The following is a 13,603-nucleotide window of genomic DNA, read 5'->3' as shown; positions in this document are numbered from 1 at the left end:
AATTTTCCTCAAAACTCTCATATGTGGTTTCTAGGTTTTTATCAATTGTTATTTCTAACCCTACTCTATGATCCTTAAATTAAAACTGGTTTGAACACCGTTTGTATGCTGCTCATTCAAAGTTTTGGCTAATTTCTCTCTTATTTCCCATAAGATAAATTAGTTTCTCCCCTTTATACTGTTATACTCACCATATTGTTTACCTAAATGAAAAAATAAAAAAATAAAAATTCAATATGGAGACCAAAGTTTATTTTAACTACTGAGTAATTTCAAAACCAAAATAAATCACTATCTACCACACGAATATCTAAATAATTTAAAATGGCAATTTTTTTTTAGTACAATATTTCTAGTACCATATAAAACAGGGACGCAGTGGTGCTAAGAATGACATGTCGCATATTTCCTAACAGTTTCTAATATGTATGCATTCTATTTGTCAAGAAGGCAGTGAATAAATATCTAAAAACTTTAATCGTCATCTCTCTCTCCCTCTCCCTAATTGTCTCCAATTCTCTTAATATCTCTTTTCATGCTAATCAAGAACCTGAACTGAAAGACATTTTAAAAATCACCAAAAAGCATTCAGAAGCAAAACTACAATACGTTTAAATAAACCTTGAAACCCTAAATAAAACCTTTCCAGAATTAGCAAACGCAAGGTACAAATCTCCATCAGAAACTTTCATGAACCCATCTTTCAATCCATATATACCCTAATTCCACCACTGCTACCGGCCCATTACAAATAAATAAATAAAAATATACTACCGCTTCCGCATCCAGCAACTTAATCGGCATTCTTATGTTTTTACTAATGCATAATATTCAACCTCCACTGGTATCTTTTCTTCTACAAGACAATAAGTATACGCTAGACGCATGCACACAAGCACACACAGCGGAGACTGTGGCACACAATCTTTACACAACCACACACCAAGAAAACTTCTAAAATTCCAACTCAGAGGTTCGGATCATTTCCTGTTCTGCAACTTCACTGGAATCCTGGACCACACATATCCGACTCGCACTCTGAAGGTGATTATCACATATGCCCTGGAAAATGCCTTGCATATCTACAACCAAACGCACACACAAAGAACGCTACTAATATATTCCCCATTAGATCAGATTAGACAAAGAATGCAACTACCCATTCATCGCAGCGAAATCTATTATCTACCGTTTCTATCTAACACGCATACAAGATAAAATATTCATCCATTAATCCGTGAGTCTGAGTCCATCTAACTGAGCATCGTAAAAGATCGAATTAATTTTTTCAAGTGGTTCACTACCAGAAGCACAGTCAACTTGTGTCTGAAATAAAAGCGACAGCAACAAGATGAAAATACCCCCAGAAATGACAGCCTATAATACAATTATCCCACAGTGAGAACCATTTTAACCACTTAAACAGCTATCGCTCTTCACACAGATAGTCCGAAGTTTTCCTTATAAATGAACGAACGACAGACTTCAATTACACTCCGGTGTTGTAGTCTTCGAAACTGCTGACGAAGCAGCTAAGGCTATGTTTTATGTAGGTAATGTATTATTTAGAGTTCTTTTGGCCGACATTTCTTCTTTCGGGATGAAAAAACAACCCTGTCATTGCTGTATGAGAATGGCTAACTTACAGATCAAAATAGATCTTTAGGATGCCAAGAATATTTACAGAGGTTCCCCCCCCCAACCCAAATCTGAAGGCGAGTTACAGGTAGCAAACGGTAGTGAAAGGTTTTTTCTTCCATAAAATTGGGGTCTTCATCACGCAAACTCGTCAGAAGGAAGCTCACTCTCTCTCCTTATACCATGGTAAGGGGATCTGAACCCGACACCACGGTGATCCCTGAACTTACGCTACAGTTTCAGGACCTACATTCAGAACTAAAATGCAAAAAGAACGGAACTTGGGTTAAAATTGTAAACATATATTACGTAATCAGTTTAGAAACGCAATACCAGGAAGAATATTGGAAGAAACTAACTCATAATCTCTTCTAGTCCCGAAAATGTATAATGTCGCTATGCATTTTGTTCCTAAATGCAAAAGACGAGTATCTGTTCTATGCAGTTAACTAGTCCTGCAGAAGGTACGGTAATCTCATGTGGATTTCATTTCTTACAAGAAACAAATATCAATCAGCCAAACTGTTAGTAAAATGGACAGAATGACCTATGAACTCCGTCAATCTCTAACTTATATCACAGAACAGAAATCAAATAAACATCACGTCCTAACCCTTCTAAACTCACTCGGATTGCAGAAGGTGCTAGACCATATCTTGAGCATCCATGTGAAGCTCCAATCGCAAAATGCTAATATGTCGCATAGGTTGATAATAAATAGCAAATACTTTCCATGTATTTGCTATTTATTTATCGCAGCAAGATTCTCTCTGGAAGCAAATATTTTAAAGAGTTCATACTAGGTTATCTTTTCGAAGCTGACCAAAAACAGAAAACTCTAACTGTACTCCCCCCCCCACAAAAAAAAGAGACTAGATACAATGTATTGAATATCGCACCTCATTAATAAATAAACTGAAGACAACAGTAAATAATAATAAACTGTGTGATGCCCTCTGGCGCTAACATTCAGAGAAGAAATGACAAAAGAAATCGTCCATCTGGAAATAAGTGGATCACTCTACCAGGCTTGAGTGGTGCATCTCCACACACGCACACTAATCCCTCTAATCAGACAGATCTCTTCTTATATTTCAAGTTAATCTTTCATTAAGACATAACCTTATTTTGTATTTCAATCCTAGCCAGAAAGCACTGAATATTTAGCACCTTCCTTCAATAATTAACACCTTCTTACCAGATCGAGAACGTGAGTGAACCCAATATATTTTGACTTCAAGTCTCACTCAATCCAAAGAATCAACAAAACCCATGAAAGCACAGTGACCCAGTCTGAAATCTCAACTGAAAACTGTAACACAGCCCTACAATCATTTACAGCCGAAGCTATGCAACTATAAGGGCGACGTTATTATGTCTGTTGAGTGCATGTATTTTTCTTGTTGGTTTTTCTGTTTGGGGGGGGGGGATGATAAGCTCTGTCATGGTTTTTCCAGGATAAGAATAGCAAATGATAATTGGCATGTTTAAGATAGGAGTATTACTGAAAAATTAACCCCTGGCAGTTAAATTTTCAAATCATTTAAGGCTATAAATATAGAAGTCATTATAATTATTGCTGATGAGAGATCATTTCTTTGTATACCATTATTTAGATCCTTCTTATACAAATTTCATAACTTTGATTCAAAAAAAAAAATTAAAAAAAAAATATATATATATATATTAAAAGAATTGAATGACATCCATCCATCCAATGAATATATATATATATATATATATATATATATATATATATATATATATATATATATATATATATATATATATACGAAATATATATATATATATATTGTGGAAAGAAAGAAGGAACCACGAATAACAATCAAGAACACAATTCTGTTATCATAATATAAAGGTGCAAACAGACCGTTACTGCTGCAGTACATAATACAGAGTATAGTCAAATATCTACAATCAATTACAACTCAGAGTGGTTACGAGCTTCATGAAGGGTAGAAAGTTCATCAAGGAAAACCCGTTTTTAACTAAAGGATATTAAAAAAGGCACGGATTTCAAGAAACACATGACAGATGTCATAAACGTCATCAATAATGAACTGTAACCCATACATATCATTCTGATATTCGAAGGGATGATATAAAGGGAGCAGAGACTATTTCATAATACTAGATTAAAAAAAAAAAGTTGATTTTCATTTTTAAAAATGACCTGTGGCTCAGACATGATGTAAGTATACAAGCACGACTGGTCTATTGAAAAACATTAAACATCAATATTATCTTGTTTCAAACTTGCTGTATAATTTTGTATCATGATGATGGTCTGTTTCAAATATCTCATGTTTTAAGTTTATCAAAAAAAAAAAAAACACCTCCGTCGCTCAGTTGGTCTCGACGGAACCCTCTTGTTGAAAAAACCTAGGTTCGAATCCCGTTTATGACGCCAAGATCTTTATCAGGGCTTTTCAATGAAAAGATGAGTTAGCCAGTCTCATATGGGGATGGAAGGTTTTTCCCTCTCGGAAACTCAGGGAAACCATCTTGTTCTATTATTGTTGAGGAGAAAAGAATAAAAAAAGCAGTGTTTCACTGTACGTACGTGTATATGTATACCACTGTTAATTCTATTTTAAACAGTTCATATAGAAAACACGTTATCATAAAAGTTTATAATTATTTATATACAAATCCGAAAAATTATACAGTTTAAGCGATAGAGTCAACATATGAAAGTGAATTGTAACTGAACTTTTCTAACCAGTCAGCTGAAGTGAAGAACATATCAATGAAACAAACAGTAATAAACGCAAGGAAATATCATCCATCAAAATCTAATACTATACGAAACAAGGAAAGACCAAGAGACGGACGAACCATTGCCCTTTCGTGTTTAAAAGCAACAACTAACCGAAAACAAAAAAAAATAATGTTCACGAATGGCACGAAATTTAAGATAAATCAGCACTATTAACATAAATATTTCAAAAACGGAGCAGGCGAACTTTTACAATGTAATTAATTATAACTGCGAGAGAGTTGCAGATAACAATCGTTTCTAATGCAAAGTGAACTTTAAAAAACCTTTTACGATGAAAGGCAATGTTCAAAAGAACTAACTTTTATAAACCGCTGATTTATAAAGTACATTAGAAATGACAAAAATATATTGTTTTAATCCTTTATCCAAACGTATACAAACCAAAGTTGCGCATGAAGTATCTTCACGACTAGTCAAGTCTACCTGTATGTAGAAACTGCTGACTTCATATCACCTGTTTCAGCGTCTCATAATACACCACATCGACTTTCAGACGTGTATATTGCTGTACATTGTGGGAAGATCACTATCCAGACCGGTTTCGACCCAGAATATTTAACATATTATTAAATACCCCAGATCAGAGATGGCTGCAGAAAGATGATATAATAATATGGTGATACGTTATTTTACTACTTGTATATATAGAAAATATATGACTTCCGCATTGATTTAACCTCGGTATCTCTCTCTAGGTCTTGCTCCTGTTGATAAGACCTCAATAAAGATCGAAATCGGTCTTGGTAGTAACCCTTCCAATAATGTATACAATATACGCATCTGAACGGAAGTATGCTTAGCATTATGGGATGCTAAGACAATTCAAGTGAAGCCTATATATACAATATATACTATATATACAATATATATATACAGTCTCTATATACAATCAGGCTTGTCGTGAAGATACTTCACACGCAAACTTTGGTTTACATACGGTAGGATAAAGGTTTAAAAGAGAATATAATTTAACTAGTTTACTTCTGAGGCCTCTGTAATTGAGATACAACTTAGGTGAATTCCTATATGGGACTAAGCCACAATGTAATTATTTTTAGCTAATAAAACATTTTTTACAGTTAACAGTCTCGATGCAATTTTCACTCAGAAATTCACTTGAACTGGTTGTTATGTACAGATCCATACACGATAGCACAGATCTTTAGATCAACAGAGATTTTAGAAAGGTTGCAATCAATAGGGATTGTAGAGATTTCTGAAAGGTTGCGATTCATGATAACTCACATCTTTTCACTTACTGAAAAGAGTCATAAATATGCTTTACATTTCTTAATGGGATAAGTAAAGCGGGATGAATAAGAACTGATTTCAAACAGTAGTGGATAAGTAATGTACTGGCTAAAATAAATTGCAGATAATGATAGCTGAAATTAGGGCTGATACAACAAAGGCTATGAGACGAATGCATTATGTTTGTCAACAGCATGTATTCCATTTTGTAAAATGAAAAACCCTACCACTTCCGTATGTGAAATTCCACCCACGAAAAGTTGTAAACCTATAATGCATTACTACCGCTGGTGGCTAATAGTTAAGATAATCTGAAAAACCTACTCCTAGAGACCAAACATGGAATCTCAGGTCGCAAATGAGAGAATGGCGAAAATCATCTATCACTTTCGCGGCATTCGCGTCACGGTATGATACAGACCCATGTTGGAGACCAGGGACACTATCTCCTTGGCCAAACAGGTTGGCTAACTACAAATGTTCTGCGAAGATGCTTTTTTTTTTTACCCCACCAAAAAAAAAAAAAAAAAAGGAAAAGAAAAACCTACCACACCACTGTATTATACCAATTAACTCACATACAGTTGAGAGATCTTTGTATAAGTCCCTCGTGTCCTAGACAGGACCCAAAATCAAAATAATGGGAGAGAACAGGAAATTATGTAAATGATTAATTCTGTGAATGATAATTAATAAACAGAACACAAGAAGAATGACAATATTTAAGAGTTAATCTTATCTCAGTAACTGACTCTTCGTGTATAAGTAAAATTTTATGCATTTAACAATGCAATTAAAATAAATAAATAATATATATATATATATATATATATATATATATATATATATATATATATATATATATATATATATATATATATATATATATATTTCTAATTTGATGTAATTTTACGACATTATCGTTTATCTCTCTCTCTCTCTCTCTCCTCACGCATACTTCCTGAGCAAAACCCTAGGCAAAAATTTATTAGTGCTTTATGTAAAATGTTTTATTTAAATATCGATTTTAAGAAACAGCGTGTTAATTGCTTCAAAATATGCAAAATTATCTTAAAAATCGTGTCTCATTATATATTTTAATAAAAGTTGTTACATGAACAATAAATATCGTTAAGTACCCTAATTAAATAGGAATCATAAGAAATCGTTTTTATTAATTGTCTCTCTCTCTCTCTCTCTCTCTCTCTCTCTCTCTCTCTCTCACACACACACACACACACACACACACGCAAATCTTCAACACAGTGAATTTCCAAAAGTCTACTAATTCTTTTCTTCTTATTTTTTCTTCGTTTTCTTTTTATTCATAAATATTTAAATATCCAGTAAACTAGTTTTTCACTCCCATACGTACACACCACTGCCACTTCTTTTAATATGCCACTCGTCTAGAACATCTTTTAACTAATGTATGTACTACGAAGTTTCTTGTAATCATATCTTCCTACTCGAATAGTGCAATATTTACTCAATATTTGATCCTCAACACATAATCACCATTATTGTGCCATGACTTAAGTATTTAAAATTAAGAAACAAACAAAAAAAAACCTCTGTTCCTCTTATACATGTATCACGAACGCTAACGACTGCACACTTCCATAATTAACTCTTAACCTCTGCCCTTTAGAAAGAGTCGGCGCGCATTCCGAAATAAGGAAGGACACAGCGGCAAACGGAGCCTGCCCGTCACCCAACCCTTACCCTCAGTTTTCTGAACACACACATGGAGACAGCCCATATATGCTGCCTGCCAGGAGCTGCAAGCTACGCGGTAAAGCCGCTCCCTATGATTTACGGGAAAGTCAATCAATAGAACCGGAATTCAGGGTTCATCAAGGGAGAAAGGGAATGGGACCAAAAACACATACAAAAGAAGAAATATCGCAAGCGTTTAAGAGGCATATTAAAACAGAATTAAGGCTTTACCGTTTGGATTAATCTACTGCAGCAACCTTCTCAATGATCCGCTTGAACTATGATGCTTCAGAAATGCTACTCCTTTCTAACGGAGAGTTCACAAGTAACTGAATTCACTAACAACAATAATAATCCACAACCGACTGCCCTCTCAATACTGACCGTAGCATCCCGCGATTCCGGGAGGACCTTTTACCAACCACCGTTAGTGCGTTATTAGCAGCACTTCTTCCGACCAAGCAACACCTACCATGTCCTTCCTCTCCTCTGGCGAAGACACGATTCCAACGCGCAGGCGCATACAAGATTAAAACACCTTGGCTAGCAACCAGTAGCGGGATGATATAAGTTCACCACAACAGCCACAAGGGGGCCAAATGAAGACAGCCTGGGAAGTAGCCTGGTGACGATTGCCGCGACGATTCCTCTGCATTGTGTCTCATCCCTTCTGAAGATAAGAATGCGACCCTCACAAAAAAGTATGTACAGGAAAACAACAACTGGCTAAATTCCTTAATTATTCTGTGTCTACCTAGGCAACTTTATGACGTCACCCAATTACGTCATCGTTTCTGCACTCCCACTTAAAAATCTTGTATCTTACCCTTCTCGTGCGCACACGCTGATCATACTACATTTCTATATATATATATATATGCCGGTTTTTATATCCTGTTTTTTTTTTTTTTTGTCTCCCTTTACATATATGTCCATAGTTATACAGGAAAATAACGTTTATCCTGCATGCTCTGCTACTGAAGAATGCAGAATTACCATTGGTTAAGTATGTGTATATGTGTGCGAGCAAGCGAAAGAGGCAGACGGGAAGATGGTGCAGGGAACTGACTATGGCTCCGCGAGTAACAGCTGCAGAATAACGGATCTACTTACCCAATCGAGCGTCAGGTACTTATACCAGTTCCCCCAGGCGTTTCTTCGGAGTCTTATCAGAAGAATAAATGTCTTAATCGAGACTTCCTTCACTATTTAACGACAAACGGGAACACGCACACTCTACCACGGAGAAACCGGGGAGACTATACAAGGCGACTCAGCCATGTTGAGCAAAGCAAGATGGGATACGGCGTCACCACTGCAATCGCGGGTAGAGAGGGTTTAAGATGGGGATAAAATCCACTGGGCAAAAAGTATAGTACCCGATTCATTTCTGACTGTTCCCTCAAAGTTAAACAGTAGTAATGCATCCCCCATTCAATGTCTGAAAAATTTACGAAAGGTGAAAATAAAAATTTAAAAATGTCTGTCCAACAATTTCAGAACACATTATCGTTGAAGCATGGCATTCTCGACAACAGACAAATGTATAAAGGGAAGAAAAAAAAACATAAAAAAACATAATGACCACATCAAGATAAATACGATAGTAAAATAAGGTATACAAAACCATCTTGTTCGAATATTTATATTTTAAATAAAAGCTGCAATTAACTCATAAAATTTCAGAATCTGATAAGACAGCTACGGGAGTAGATGAATAATTCTATTATAACCAAAGACAGGAAGCACTCCAAAATATATATATTTTTTTTTTAAATCTGAAAATTAACTAACAACGAATCAAAAGAAATAGCATTATGGATTTTTTTTTTACCTCAGTAGTTATCTTTCATCAATATGTGATTAACAGATTCCAACTTAAAGGTTGATATATTGTTTGTGATACTCCTACCCAGAGTATGATAATGACTTCTAAATACAACTATCACGTAATTATAAATTATTAATTTAGAATCCCATGAATAATTTTAATCCCATGTTATCATTATGGTATTGAAATTATTCGTGTTCTAATAACTAAACTGCAAAGCAGCCTACAAAACTCTCCGTTCGAATCTCATCCCTGATTATTAAAGAAATTTTTATGACTTTTTTCAAGTGAGAGAGTTAGCCGGAGTCATTTTGGGAAGACAGGATTTTCTCTTCTGATGAAAACTCAGATTTTGCTCAGAAAAACAAAAACGGGAAGAAAAAACAAAAGAAATTAATAAAAGCAGGTTACAGTAAAATAAAGTTTTGAGGTAGATAATGGGAAAAAAATTCAAGCAGGAATGCTCTGATTTTTATCACCATCGAAATGCAAATACAAAAAGACGGAAAATTATCGAACAGAAACTTTCAGTAAATAAGCAGATATATCTTGGTTATTATTAGTATCATATATATATATATATATATATATATATATATATCCATTTATGCAAAATGGACTGCTGTAACCAGTAACGCAATTATAAGCATGAATGATATCTTATGCAAACCTATAGCACGTTTTGTACGGTGGGGAGTAAGGACATTTCTTCTATTTTTATCAATTTTATATAAAATAAAATAAATCAGCTAACGCCTTTTATTCCTATAGGGAATAGGCGAGGCCTTTTAACTCTATCTAGCTTTTAAAAACTGAGTGGGCAGTTCAATCTCTGCCGGATGCCAATCAGACATAGCTGGCCTAAGACTACCACCGATTATAAGCGGCAACGGATGAAGAGACGGGAAAACAAGTGCTGCCGTCTCTTCGTACCTAACCCAACAGGATATGTTAGTCTGAAATAAATAGGGAGGAGGTTCTACGGTCGATTTCCTTGAGTTTACGGGAGCAAAAAATCTGCTTGCCCATGGCAGAGATAAACTAACTCGGGAACTAGTCGAAGAAAGGTTTAGAAAAAGTTCCCCCAATCGGCGAATAGAAATAAACTTAAGTCTATCTTAGGGCGGAGGATGCAAGCGACACTTCTACTAAGCTACACAGGCCTCTATAATTTTTTTTTATTTTATATGTATTTTTTTATTTTTAGAGACCAAACATGGAACTTTTTCAAACTACTTCACGCCTACAATTTTTGATATTTTTAATTCGTTTTTTTACCTTGTCCAGAAATCCTGCTGTACAGACTGAATAAGGATTCAAGCCACTTCAGGTCTCCTATAAGAGGGGAAAGGCTCACACCGGGCATTGAAATTCATCTATTACCTAGAGACAATAGCAAAACATCCGTGCCCACAGCGAGATTCACACCTGCAGCGTGATCATCAGAACTCCATAACCACTTACAAAGACGCACCCAGTTAATTACAGATGAAATTACTCTACTGCATGTGCGGATGGCTCAATTTTTCGAAGAGAGCGTTCTTGGGTTAGTTCATATCTTCACTAAGTCGAATCATGTGACTCTTCTCTTTGATAAAATCCGACGGAATACCAGTAACGATACAGATGCTACGAGTATGGCAAAACATGAAGTATCGAAACAGCATCTGTTCCAGAACTGTTCATATAAAATTTACTCAATTCTCCTGATAGTCGTCCGTTACTATACGAAAGAAACACATTTCGTATTATTACATTATGGACAAAACGTTCCTATTAAATGATATCACTAGTATTCTTATTACACAGCAGTCTCAAGCAGAGAAATGGGAAAAGTCTAAACGCTTTGTTGCATAAATGTATACAAAGTAATTTCTGTGTAAATGGAAACTTTTTCAGGTTATTCTTAAATAAATAAATAAAACTAGGAGGTGCATAATATAACGGTGTGACACTAACTTCTTGCATATTTAAGGGAGAGGGTAAATGCCTGGATATATTAAATCAGTCTATTATTATCATCATGAAAAGCCAATCAACCTTACATGGGACTACCAAGAAAATTATCAGACTAGGAAAATATTAAAAATAATCAGATATATTTTTTCATTAACAGCCAATAATTTTACCATTCTTACCGTGAGCGAATATTGAGTGTCACAAAAGAACTAATGAAATGACTTTTTCGTAGCACTTTTTTTAGAAAAAGATCACATTCCTGGAACACAATAATAATAATAATAATAATAATAATAATAATAATAATAATAATAATAATAATAATAAAAGACATTAGACTAAAAACAGCACCATAATAAAAAATTGGAAAATGCATAAAACAATATATATTAACAAAAAAAGAGTTAAGAAATCTTCCCTTCATTAATATGCATATCAAACAGTTTATATATACAGTATATATATATATATATATATATATATATATGTAGGAAGTATTTTTACCATTAAGTTTTGGCATTAAGGGTAAATATTAAGATTAGTGATTTGTAAAAATACTTCCTACATTTATATCTCCTCCAGAGATTTTTATTTAATAAGGTTAAAACACCTTATGGTAACTTGTTTTGGCGAAATACTTACAAGCTCTGTATGACTAAAATCTTGGTATTTCCAGCCTAGCTCCCACTGACGAGACCTCAATAAAGGTCGAAACCGGTCTGGGTAGTGGCCCCTTGCCTTTAATACAAAACATAATACATCCCCTTCTTGGAGATGTGTTTTGGCATTAAGGGTAAATATTAAGATTAGTGATCGGAGCTTGTTCCACCTTTGCCACGAGTTGCCCTGATCCTGCACTACCTGTGGGATCAGTTAGACTTGCATCAATTGCAGGCGCAAACTTGACTTTTAGTCTGTTTGTTTACTTGGGAAATGGAGTAAAACCAGGTTTAAAATTACTTGGTATCTTTAATATATATATATATATATATATATATATATATATATATATATAGAGAGAGAGAGAGAGAGAGAGAGAGAGAGAGAGATCGATGGCAATTTTGGACCATTCTTCCTGTAGACATGTAATGAGGTACTGGACTGTTGTGGGGGCAGACGTCCCTTGAGCTCACCTGACGCTCCAGTTCATTCCACAGATGTTCAATGCGATTGACATCAGGGCTCTGTGGTGACCCTCATATCCACAAACTAAGCAGCAACTTTATGACATGGTGCATATACATTCTTGCTGAGAGACAATGATCAGTTCTGTAGAAACGCCACATAATAGGAAGCACCGCATTGTCCAGAATGTTCAGATACCATTCGGAGTTCGATGTACGCGGCATCACAAACAGTCTGAGGCCAAACCAGGAAAAACAGGACCATTCCATCGCACCGCCACCTCCAATTTCATAGCTGGGGTTACGAACTCCGATAAGAATCATTTACCGAGCATCCGCCACACCCACACACCAGTCCATCTACTCGGTAGAAAGGTGTTGCTTTCCAAGCCACGTCCCACCGTACACGCTCTTTGCACCACTGAAGACGACGCTGCATGTTGGTTCATGTAATGTGGGGCTTGCATATTGCCGTTCTACCATGTTCTGAGCTTCCGTTCTGAAAGTTTTTGTGCAGATTAGTATTCCAGTCGATGCTCGGAACTCTGCTTTCCCTGTATCTGCCGACGAATGCAGTTTTTACATATTATCCTTTGTAGCACTCTACGGTCACGTTCGGTGAGTGGTCAAATGCGAGTAGCTACAATCGTCTTCCTGCACTTCCATCTTAGTATGATATCATTCACTGTTGACCTGGGATGGCCCAATTTGTCAACAATTGTCGAACAGATAGGCCTGCAACATGGCAGACTATTACAATGCGTCTTTCAAATGTTTTCAAATGGAACTATCAAACTCCGATAGTTCCCTTCTTACAGCCATTTCACCCGGACAAAGCTGCACTGACCTGGGAGCATCGTATTTCTTTAATTTATACCGGCTGCAAACACGTGACTCTTTACATGCACGGTGTACACTATGCCCATGGAGGTCCACTGATTTCTTTCGAAGCAGTATATATATATATATATATTAGGATAACCAAGTTATTTTATAAACTTGGTTATTTTAACTCCTAATCCCAAGTATGCAAACAATTAAGTTTGCGCCTGAAACAAAGTTCAAGTCTAATTTACAATGAGTTGCACCAGGGCAACTCATTGTAAAGGTGGGTAAAGCTTTGATCACTATTCTTAGTATTTTCCCATAATGTAAAGAACATCTTACTAGAAGATGTATACTGCAATGCATTATGGGTGGGGTCACTACCCAGACCGGTTTCAACCTTTTTTGAGGTCTCCTCAGTGAGTAGCTAGACCCTAAATACCAAGGTTATAT

The 13,603-nt window shown here is 35.6% G+C and overlaps 1 protein-coding gene across 7 annotated transcripts in view; it reads right to left on the bottom strand.

The window, feature by feature from the left end:
• The window catches only part of PMCA (plasma membrane calcium-transporting ATPase 3), a 1,392,263-nt gene extending 1,380,821 nt beyond the window's left edge, over positions 1 to 11,442 (bottom strand). For 5 of the 7 annotated variants that reach the window (XM_090412079.1, XM_090412087.1, XM_090412035.1 and 2 more), the window contains exon 1: positions 7,643 to 7,907. The gene's annotated coding sequence lies outside the window, so the exon portion shown is untranslated. Of the gene's footprint in view, positions 1 to 7,642; positions 7,908 to 8,524; positions 8,653 to 11,380 lie in introns of those variants that run through there. The other 2 variants (XM_090412026.1, XM_090412017.1) reach the window with 2 other exon arrangements.
• Positions 11,443 to 13,603: the final 2,161 nt, after the last annotated feature.

This window comes from Typopeltis vanoorti, chromosome 2, assembly GCF_054136105.1.
Source record: "Typopeltis vanoorti isolate ZY-2024b chromosome 2, IOZ_Tvanoo_1.0, whole genome shotgun sequence".
NCBI lineage: Eukaryota > Metazoa > Arthropoda > Arachnida > Uropygi > Thelyphonidae > Typopeltis > Typopeltis vanoorti.
This window is presented reverse-complemented; position numbering and strand designations above follow the sequence as displayed.